The sequence below is a fragment of the Sinocyclocheilus anshuiensis genome, unplaced genomic scaffold (assembly GCF_001515605.1).
Source record: "Sinocyclocheilus anshuiensis isolate Anshui unplaced genomic scaffold, SAMN03320099.WGS_v1.1 scaffold548, whole genome shotgun sequence".
Classification (NCBI taxonomy): Eukaryota; Metazoa; Chordata; class Actinopteri; order Cypriniformes; family Cyprinidae; genus Sinocyclocheilus; species Sinocyclocheilus anshuiensis.
The window spans coordinates 116,758-129,257 of NW_015554106.1; positions in this window are offsets into that span (position 1 = coordinate 116,758).

Sequence of the window (12,500 nt, forward strand, 5' to 3'; positions counted from 1 at the left end):
GCTTTGGTGCTAAAGCTATGGAGTTTTAAAACATGTTAAACGAACATTAAAAATATTTTCTGCCTCTAAATACATTTTCAAAGATTATAGGGAAAATGAAAAGGAAATTGAGTTAGTGTGAAGTCATAGATGGTGATGCTAGCTTTAAAAAGAGTAATTGAGCGTTTAGTGTGCCTTTAAAGAATAAAGGTTTCTCTGTCTGCTCTATTAGTCATTTAAAATTCATTAACATTCTGTTGCCCTCCTTCAGGGGACAAATGTGCAGAGACGGAACGGAAGAGCAGAGAAATAAAGCAAGGAAGAAAGTGGAGCAGACAGCAGAGTATATTTGTTGGTCTTAATGTGGGTCTAAATGCCTTCAGAGTGTGTGTGTGTGTGTGTGTGTGAGAGAGAGAGATCTGTGCAGTTGCATTTGAAATCTCAGGATGTGTGTGAAGAATGGATGTTTCGGTGTGAAAGACTGATCTTACAGACAGGGGTGAGTGTAGTTTGCTGTCAGCAGCTGACAGGCTTTTTTGTGTTATGTGTGAATGCACACACTCATGCCGATTGTCTACACTGAAAGCAACTGCAATGTATAGTATTGTGCCGCAACATTTTAATAGTCGCTGCAAGTCGCTGTCAGTGAGTTGCCAAAGTGTCCGAAGCGATTCATTTTCCACGAGAGTTAGCGTTAGCGAAATGCAACCATTAGCAACGTGACGCAAGTGTGTCCAGCTACACAACACAATTGAGAAAATGCAACTTTTTCAGTGATGCCATTTTTTTAGCATTAATAAAAATGCTTTTATTGTTAAAATGTTATTAATGTTGTTTTTAAGAGCAGCAGATGAACCTCACAACACATGCTATCATGCAAGTATATAAAGTGGTTTCAGTTTTTCCTTCATTTATTTTTGTAAATTTAGAATACAGTTTTATACGGAAGCTATTGATAAATCATGTGTTGTTCATAAATACATTGTATGTAGATTTCAAGCACAAATTTGTGAATGAGACCCAACCTGTGTAGTAGGTACTACATTTGGTTTGGAACTTGCTTCGTGACCATTAAAAAAGTATATAGTGTGAATGTGTGTAGTATGAAAGAAATGTAGTAGTATGTGCTACATCTGCCATGTTGTCACTGTCATGTGACATACGGTGTCAGTTGAATTGCTTCACTACCATTCACAAATCCTCTCCTGTGGCCTCATGGGATGGTAAAGTGTCTATTGGATGCACGCTTCAGAATCGCTCCGGAAGTGGTTAGTCGTCTACTGTTATATGAATACTTTGAATTTGGACATACTGCTCGGCTCACACATTGTTTTTCGCCTCCTATATATCATGGAATTAGGCATATTTGGATGCAGGGCCATTTTTCTTCTTCTTAACTATCTCTTTAACAATGCACTTCACTCAATCCATAATCTGAGTATCAAAATATATGTTCTACTTTTTTCATCTTTCTGTCTGATTGTTTCCACTAACTTTCCTCAATCTTTCTGTTTTCTTTGTTTCGTGCCACTTTTTTTCTCACTATCATTCTTTCTCCTTGTTTCATTCAGGTCCTCTCAGGAACTCTTGGATTAGTAGCTAAAGCTAATGAAATGTAATTACTGGGTTTGTCGATAAGAATTGATCCTACGTGTATGTGTGTGTGTGTGTCTCAGCCTTATTTTGTGCTGGCTGTCCGCTGAGATGCCTGATAACATTGACCTGGCGGCTGAGGTCTCAGGTAGGCCTGTCTGACTCTTATCAAATCAGTCAGATTACACACACAAACTTGCCAGCACACACACACACACAAAAATAACTCCATCAGGGCTACTGATAGCGTGATAAATTTTCCTGTATATCTTTGTGTGGGTCAGTGTCGGCTCATGGCTCATATACTGTATTTTAATGGATATGTATCACTTCATGTTTCAGGGAAATATTGCTTTGTGTCCTGCTGAAAATTTCAAATGAAGTTTGTGAGTTTTGCTTTTAATCCCTTCTGTTCCAGCCAATGCCTCCATGTGACTCTTGTCTTAGAAAACTTGGCTTGTGTCTGCTTGTTTTTGACAGATTCTATTCAACAGCTCACACATTGTTCAATATGCCAGTCTGTTCCAAAAAATCTTGAATGCACTGCTTTTGCGTCTTCCTCTCCATTACTCTTCATTCTTGGCTCGGGTCTGGGTTTGTGTGATTACTATTATGGACTTCAAACTCATAAATATTAAACTGCATGAACATTAATCAGGTGACTAAAAAAAATTAAGATTGCATTCTGTAATTATTAAAAGGATCGATTGATTAAAACTCAAAAATTGCAATTGATCGCATTGATGATTTGTGAGGAAAATGATTAGACAGTTGCCACCGACTGCAATTGATAGTCTCATGTACTAATTGATGCTCCACCCACTTTTAACTGCCCCGCCTATTCACCACCCAGTGCTCCAGTGCATTTATGCTTTTGCTCTGCCTTCTTACCAGTGTTCTCACCCATTCATTGGCCCTGTGCTTTTTTGCCTCGCCAGTATCTCGCCCTTTCATCATTGCTCCTCCCACTCACCAGTGCTGTGCTCCGCCCTCTCCCACCTACTTCTCTACCTATATAGTAGGTGAAAAACAGTATGTTCAATGAGTAAAATGTCAGAATTCATAATTTTCATAAAACAGTAGCAGGAAAGTACCTGGATGACCTAGCACGTCAGCAGAGATTCCGAAGTGTGCATTTAATGGACACTTTACCATCACATGAGGCCACGGGAGTGGAGTTGTCAATTAAAATGATGCAACGCAACTGATGTCATAAGTCACATGACAATGACAGTGTGGAAGATGGAGTATGTCCAGATTTAATTCATACTATACACAATCATACTCTCTAAAACGTATGTTTTTAATGGTCATGAAGTTTGTTGCTCATCAAATGCAGTACTCACTCAGACCATACGTTATTTTGGATACCCTTCGGATATGTTTTACTCCACTCTCTCACCACTGTCCCGCTTCTTATTTTGTGATCCTTTTGTAGTTTCTGTTACACTGTATGCCATGGCATAATTAATGTTTTCTTGTTGGTACTGGCTTGCTAAATACACTCTCAAAGATCTCACTGAAACCAGATTTAAGTATCATTTGGTCTTTGCAAGTCTATTTTCACAATCAATCTGGTTGTAAGAGCCATACAAAGAAAATTAAAAACATTCTCTTTTTAAAAGCCTTTAGTTTGACATCTCACCATGAAACATCTCTGTCCATCCATTTACTCTCTGACCACCTGACCATAATTCTCAGAGCTCTGCTCAAATGCCATCTCGCTGCTACATTCTAGTTTTCTACAAAATGTTATCTCCCTCGAGAAATCGCAGTAAATTTCTGCCCTTCTGCATCAACCTATTTTGCTCCCTTATATTTTATTTTTATTACAAACTGACCTCACCTCTCCTTTTTTGTCTCAATTTATTCTGTAGACTGTGCTGATTCCTCTTACTCTGAAGAATTAAAACCCTGGTTCCTCTCAATACCTAAAGTCCAATACCTTATGAGTGGTTTGTGCCGACTGGTGGGTCGTGACCCAAGACTGCATATAAAGCAAAATTCAAAAATAAGTAAATAAACGTACATATAAAATGTTGTTGTTAAAACTTTGACACACTAAGCAAAATGAAGCCACATACTGTACTTAATCTATTGACTAAGATGAGGCTGACTCTCTTTTATGATTTGTGTTCATTGCATCTCTATTATCCTTTGGTAATTCTGAAATTGTATTCTGTACACAATGGGACCAAGTTGTTACTTAGTATACTCGGGCCTCCTTCTCAGAGCAGACACTCATGACAGTTGGAAGACAGTCCCCATTGATGAAATGCTCCAGGCCCTTTCTATCTGAGGGTAACGCTGTTCCTGTACAGACAGTAATGGAGCAATTCGGGAAGCTGTGTGACACACCTGTAGAAGTTGGAGAGGATGGGGGCTTGGAGACCAGCTTAGACTCACCTTAGGAAGAAGTTAATAAGGAGAAGTTCAGTGCCCATGAGAGGTTGTCACTGTCACTGAATATATACTCAATGAATATGAAGTTGTGTGTCGTTTCCTGTTCGCAAGCAGATCATCTAGATGATTGCATAGCCGTCCACCAAAATAGAGAGCAGTTGAGTGGGGGAGGTCTTACCTAGGTGGAAGGTTCAGATTTAGTTAATGAGTAGACATGTCAAGGGAGCCAACATGCCAGAGAGGAAAGTTGAGATCTTTTCTGTGATTGGTGAGGCGGAAACTTCCAAGACTCTTTAACAAGAACTCTGCAGACCAAATTGTCAGCATGGGTTTGCATGAAATCTACCATCTTTCCATGCAATTCTATGATTCATTACCTGTAATGACCATTTGGCTAGATAGCGTCACAATAATAATCTGCATATTTTCCCTTTTACTAAAGTGAAAGTGACATGACGTGTAGCCAAGTATGGTGTCCTATACTCGAAATTTGTGCTCTACATTTAACCCATCCAAGTTCACACACACAGCAGTGAGTAGCGAACCCACACACACACACACACCGTGAACACACACCCGGAGCAGAGGGCAGCCATTTTTTCTGCAGCGCCCAGGGAGCAGTTGGGGGTTTGGTGCCTTGCTCAAGGGTTTCACTTCAGTCTTGGTATTTAATGTGGAAGAGAACGCTGGTCATTCACTTCCCCCACCTACAATCCCTGCCGGTACCCGAATCGAACCGTCAACCTTTGGGTTACAAGTCCGACTCTCTAACCATTAGTGCACAACTGTACAAAGTCCAATTCAGGTAGAGACCAGACTTCCAGAAACTGTTGATATCTCCCTCGGCAAGCACCACTGATACATTGATCTCTACTCTATATGATAAACTTAGTTTTGAAAAACTGTTGTGAGATTCGGATTTCCATAAACTACCAAAGTAAGGGTTAAGGGTAGTGTTAGGGTTGCTGCAGGACATCTAATTGGGATAAAGAGTAGTCAAGTTTCGAGTCATCAAGCAGGATTCTCCATCTCTGTGTTCTTTGTGTCCATATATGACACAATGCATAATGGATTTTGAAGGATTAAATATACATCTCTGTTATACAGAGTGTACGTACAATGCCAAGGCTAGTTGCTCTATGAAGCTAAAAATTGCCACAGCTTTAGTCAAACTAACGTTATGTTACATTTTTAAAAGACAAATTATTGCTTTAGTTCAACTAAATTGTAACTTTTTAAGTACATGTTAGTGAACCAATGTTTCGATTGAATCTCAATAACCTTTTTTTTTTGTAGAACGAAGGTCACAGACACAACCTTTTGAAACTAAATGACTTTCGAACAATCGACATGAACTACTGTGAAACTTAAGCTCACCATGTTAAATTTGACCAGGATCATCAATAATAACAGCATTGTTGTTGATATTCATGTGCTCTTTCTTTAAGATGTGTGTAAATGATTAGGAAATTTCATATAATTTGTTATGAAGAAGGAGGTATCCAAGAATGTATATACATTTCTGTAATTTTATTTTGGGTAAAGGTTCTAGGAATCTCGCACTGCCCTCATAATCTCAGTAGTCCACTAGTAAAATATTAAGACCAAGGTCATTAGAGCTTGTGTGTATACACAGTTTTCATCTTCTGCCATCCTTCCCTCCTTCTCTGGTTTTCCCCTCTCACTCTGAGTGTTATGAGATGCGTGTGTTTCTGCCTCAATGGCATGCTAAACTCTCCACTTCACAGATAACATTTTCCGAACATTGTCCTATAAATTCCCCGCTGGGATGGCAATGTTCTATCGATATATCAGTAATAGACTCTGAGCTGATAACGTTCACGCAACGTTGCCATCAGCACCTCCCACGGTGCTGTTTCTCTTTGCTGAGCCTGTTTCAGAGGTCTACAGTTTACCTTTTGTGCCCACAGAGATGTGCAGACACACTGCTGGGTTTAAGCATTTGTGGTGTCATGAACAGCTCAGTTTTTGAACAAATCTTTTGAGTGAACAAATCATTTTTTGTGTTAGCCAATCAGTGCTGTTTCTCTCTGATGATGAGTGGTTAGTCACATGCCGTTTACGGCTCAGGTGATTGGCTCAAAAACAATTGTGTACAGAACTGAGTGCCTAAGAGCAAATATGGTGGATTTAAAATCGCATTCTTCCAGAGAGTAGTTATGGAAGAATGTGAGTAGCTATGATTGAAACAAATGCTAACAGATAACTTTCTCCAAGTATTATAGACATGCAAATTTCAATAAAGGATAGTGATATTGGTGACGAAAAGACCCTAACCTACAGGTGTAATGATGTACATTGAATTAGTGAATGAATCTGAATTGATCTTTTTTGGTGAACTGATTCATAAGATTTGAGTCACTGGTATTAATCAAATGTAACTATATTTTATTATTTGTCATTATCATGCCAATCAGTTTGTTTTGTTTTCAGTTGGCTTTGCAATAATACAATATATGCAATCACAGCTTTTTTTGTGGTACAGTATAGTGTTTTGCATTGCAGTATATGACAAGTTTTCAATTCAAAAGCATAATTTAGACATTAATAATTCTATAGGTAATATAACTAAAACAGAAACTAAAATAAGCAAAATAATACCAGTGAAATAAAAATTATAACTAGCAAAAACATTACTGAAATTAACTAAAACTAAACAAAAAGAACTAAAGGATCTTTCAGAATTGGTGCATAGTGTAAACAAACCTGTGGAGATGTAGAGTACAAACAAACTATTTTCTCACACAAATGATCTAGTTCTAAATGAATGTGGCAGTAAGCCAGGCTGTTCACTTGTTGCATGGTACACACAGATCAAAGAGTGGCTATTACTGCTGTGAAAAACAGACATGGAAATATGTGCCCCGTTTACCCTGTTACAAACAAGCTAAACTAACAAATACTTTCAAAACTATTAATAACCATGCAAATATGAATCACTGAATCTTTAATAGCTGATGAAAGGGATTTAATCTTGTAGAGCAATGATTTATGTGTGTACATAACAAATATGGGGTGAAAATGAACATAAAAGAGTGTGAAAATTGGGCTGGAGTTAAAGTCATACAGGTTTGGAAAAAGTAAAGGTGAGTTAATGATGACCAAATTTCTGTGAACTGTTAGTTTAACAACAATTCCTTTTTTTCTCCTCAAATCAATCATGAAACAAAGCACATTTAGAACTTCTAATGCCCAAATGTTCATACGTTTCCCTCTGTCCAGTTCATTTAACCTCATTTTGATATTAGTGCTCATATATATTCTAAAGCAGCATATGTATGTGTGTGAGGATATAAGGGAATGTGCAGGATACAGACGATGTGTGTGTTTGTGCGTTAGAGAGCCAAGGCTAAATGCCTTCCAATTAAGAGATGCTCCACGGGCCTGGCGTCTGGCCCATCTTCACCTATGTTGCCATGGCAACTCTCAAGTGGATTTCCTGGTGGCTCTTGGTTGAAGTTACTGTCTCTTGTTTCGTCTCTTTATCTCTGTTCATTTGTTTCTTTTTGGCTTTTAACTTCATGTATTAACCCTTCTTTACACTCCCTCCATTTTCTAATGATTCACTGCTGTTTTGTTCTTTCGAGAGAAAAAAAAGTAAAAAGAGCATGAACTGTAGTGTGTATTAGGACAGACCGAGCTGCAGATTCATTGTTTCAGTTTGCTCAAATAAATGGCTGTAATAACTGTCTATTATTATTGTTCTGAAGTCATGCTCCACTGATCTATATTTAATGTGGAGATATGGAGAGCACACCACACACTGCAGCCGTTTTGTCAGTTAATTACATTTTGATCTTTGTACGGTATATTTCAAGAAGTGTCTTCCCAGTGGAAAATCGGACGGTTCATAGGTTGCTCTTTCATAGATTGGTAGACTTAGTTTTATTTATTTATTTGATTTATTCTTTTTTTTTTCAGTTTCAACTTTGTCTCAAATGTCCTAAAATTACCTGAAATGGACACAAATGAGTCAATTGTGGATGTTTAATGAGAATACAAAGCTTTAAAATTAATATAGTAAAAATTAATAGAAGAGCTCAATATTTGATTAGAAATGTCTGAGTTCATACTGATTGCAAAATCTGGTGTGCTGCCAAATCTGAGCACGGTTTGAGACACTGTTGAGATTGGTAGTGTCCTTTCTCAAGAGAAACATCGGAGAAGCAAGAGACTTCAGCAAAAGTCTGTTGCTCTCAATTTATATTATTGTGGTCTAGAAACAATTATAGTTAGATTATATTACATATCTGAAAGATATGCGTTACACTTTATTACAGTGTCCTTGTTACAGTACAGTTAAACATTTAAGTACTGGGTAATATTAAAGTGCCCCTATTATGCCATTTTTTAAGGTTCCTAATATTGCTTTGGGAGTCTCCTACAATAGGTTTACATGCATGCAAGGTCAAAAACGCTTTCATTTTCTCAGAATATGCATTTAATATCATCTCATTTTCCAACGATTCTCAAACGATTCGTTCGAAGCAGTTCTAAGATTCAGTCTCTCTAAACCTCTCCTTTCCGTGAGCCTGCTCTGCTCTAATTGGTCAGATGGCCCAGTCTGTTGTGATTGGTCTACCGCGTATAGCGCCTGTTGGAAATAATTCGCCTATTGCCATAGTTCCATATTTTGAACGCTCGATAGAAAATATCTATTATCATACTTACAGGTTGGGATTCAGTGGAGTCAGCTGGTCCAAATAAACTGGGTACTAAGCCATCTTTCAACAGCAAGTGTTTTGTGAATCCCCCGATATTAGAGAAGCAGTCATCAGTAAAATGATGGGAACCCAAAAAGATTGGGGTTGTACTGCTGTGGTACAGTGGAAAAAAAAGGAATTTTAGCCACTGATTCTTTGCAGGCTCATTTTTCAGAAGTAAATAAAACAAATTTACTTTCACAGCGTAGGACACAGAGCTTCTTCTCGACATGATGTTAACCACACGAACAAGCTACAGTGTTTGAGGTGGGTCAGTGGCCAGCCAACGTAGAACATAGGTGGGCACTATGCAAATGTGTTTCCCCGTGACGTGTAGCCATCACAGAAGTGGGATTCAAATTACTGACGACTCGTTTAGGCTGTTCAGAGTCGATTCTTTCTTTTAGGAGACAACAACTTTATTTATCTTGCACTTTCAGCTTTACAACTTTGCAGATCGTTTACATTCACACACTGCTACATTGCACATTGCATTCAATATTTGAAATGGCATAATAGGGGCACTTTTTAACTACATGCACTTACTATGTGGTTAGGGTTGGATGAGGGTTTTAGGGTTAGTTGCATGTAATCTGATGCTATTAGTAAGTACATGTAATGTGTCTTGAATGTTTCACACTGAACACTGGGGCCCCCCAAGGATGTGTGCTGAGCCCCCTCCTCTTCACTCTGCTGACCCACGACTGCACACAGTTGACAATAAAGCAGACTTGACTTGACTTGACTTGTGTTGTTGATTATGGGGATTAAAAAATGATTCTTTTGAAAATCAAAATGAGTCCAAAATTACCTTGGGCAAGTGCATAAAACAAGCCAGATGGCCTGTAATTAATTAATTAATTAATTAATTAATTAGGAATTTCTACATAATGATCCACTTTTCTTTTCTTTTCTTTTTTTTTTTGATATGAGCGAATCTAAATCAAAGAGATTCAGAATTCTAAAGAAATAATCTTCTGAAACTTCTAGTGTAATCACTTTCCTAGTGTTGTGCTGACTAAACAAAATCGAGTATAAACACTTCAGAAAAACATTGCTCTGTTTGTTTGAAGATACTGACCAATCTGAGAAAGCAACACTGACTAAACCAAAGGTGTGCGTTTGGGGTGCATCTATATGTTTGACTGACCAATGACAGGAAGTTTTTGAGAAATCTGGTTGGTGATGCTACTGGCACAGAAATTTCACCTGCAATTAGATGGCTCTCTGAAAATAATAGGTAATTATTTGTAAAAGTTTATCTTCTGAAGCTCTTAAAAGATAAGGTTATAATTGCAGCCTTTAATTTAAGAGTCTGTCCTTTTTTCTTAGTTTATTACCTATACAACTTATTTTCTAGAGTCTTTATAGTTATTTTTTTCAATGCATACTTTCTTCTGAATTAAAATGTCTTTTTCTGTACATATTCTGTTTTAATGAACATTAATCTCTACCACTTCCAATCTTTCTCTTTCTCGCACAGCCACATGTACATGTCTTGAGTCCTGCTCCCTGTGGTGCTGGCAGCTCTGCTCTGAAGACACATCCTGTCCCTTCACTCCATCTGCCTCACACACACACACACACACACACACACAACAACACCCCCAGAAGGGTCATCCGTCACCACCTGTCAGATCCAGACTCCCTTGCAGTCTTTCTCTCTGCCTGTCTCATGCCCTTTCTCTCTCTCCCACACTCACAATCACACACACTGTCTCTCTCTCTCTCTGGCGTGTCCCTCTTGACAATGTAATTCCACTTTGTCAGTAAATGTCCACCTTTCTGCTCTCTTTTGCTGGAACTGTCCTTAAGTGTGCTGGATGCACTCTTTGGAGCAGCTATTTGTGCTGCCTCAAGAGCAACAGTTTATTTCTTCGCAGCATGCCTGTCTTTGTATATGTCAACATTTACTACCTTAACGTGCATTTCTGGTTTTATGTGCACTATTTCAGTGCAAATTATTACCAAGAAAAAAATGTATTTGTATGTATTATTATTATTATAATTTATTTATTTTATTTTATTTTTTATAAAATTGTGATAACTTGTGTTTAAAGCATTTTAATGATTCAGCTGAACTTATTTTTAAAGCATTTTTAAGATTCATCTATGAGTGTAATGGAGAACTTTGTTTTGGATTATAACTGTGAGATGGGAAAAGTATAATATTGGGAATAAAATATACATAAATAATAATAGTAATAGTAATAACAATAATACTAGCGATAATAATAATAATAATAATAATAACAATAATAATAATACTCTTAACAGTCAAATTGGAATGATAATCAAAGTGTTTGAAACACTTTATATAACCTAACAATAAAAACCTTATTAACCAGCAATTTTATTACACAAAAGTGAATTATGTTGTCAAACTGGTGAAGATGAATCAGACATCATTAAAATTCCTGAAATCAATCCTCATCTAAAAATATATACACGTTGGCTTTGATCTATATATAATAAAGCATGGCATATCTTCATGCTGTAATACAGCTTTACATCAGAGCTTCATAATTCAGTCACTCGGGCAGTCGTGATGCATTGTGGGTCGTCTTGGCATTAGGTGACTTCCTTTTATAGCTTTCTTTTTAATTTCCTTATGATTTTAGTGCGTTTTCTCTGATTTCTCTGGTTGGATCATATAAACAAACAGAAAAATACATAAATATCTGCTTATGTAACACAATTTTTCGACAGTTTTTACTGTTTTTTTTTATCAGCTTCTATTTCTTGACAATTTGAATGAAAGTTGATTTGAAAATGTACCATGAATTTGAGAATTAATATCGTTATATATTCATAAAATGTCATAACATTTGTTGTTTCAAACATTTATTATTAGTATTACTATTATTATTAGTATTACATGGGTGAAAAATAGCTTTACTGTTTAAAGGACACAGTGTTTTGGCAAAATGTTATAAGTAATCTGTGAATGGAATAATTTTAAACTTATAATACACATTCCGGGCTTCCTCCATCACACTTGTACGAACAGCATGATGCCTCCCCCGTTGCGATACGGTTGCCAAGCGACCTCAGAGCACATGAAGTATATGTTATATACTATTTTAAGGCACTGTACAAAAGTTAACTTTGGTAAGTGTTCAGCCTCTTTCTACACTCACCTAAGATTATTATGTGCTGTCAGACTGTAATTAGATTGAAGATCAATTACGGCAGATTAATTACTTTTGATCATTCCATGGGAGTCTGTGTGAGAGAGAGCGAGAGAGAGTATGTGTGTGGGCAGGTGATGAATAGGACATTTTCAGGTCATCTAGTTAGGTATAGTATTACCGTGACCCCAGCTTGGTGCATTTAGATTTGCATTTTGATTGTCACAATATAATAACACTGAAATATTCAAGAGCAGACGCTGAGAGTTCAGTTTTAAGTCGTCCAAAGGGAGTTGATGGCAACATGCACAACAATCAACACGCTTGAGTTATTCATGAGAGACCTGCAAAATATAACAGCACATGTTTGTCTTCGTAATCTTTAGTCAATGTGAAAATGTGCTTCACTCCAGAATGGCATTCCTTCTCTGATGACGTCAATTTCACGGCTTGGGTTGAAGATCCTTAACCACAATCCAACCGATGGCGAGGATGTGCACTAAAAACAAACCATGTCCACTATTTTTTCTCATTCAGTATTTCGTTCTCAGAAATATGTCACAGTACACCTACTGGGGCGGTACCCTAGTCTCGCATATCCAGACCTTTTAGACTGATGGCAGAAGGTCTGGGAACCTTGGCCGCTTTGAATGGCCAAGGACCGCCCAAG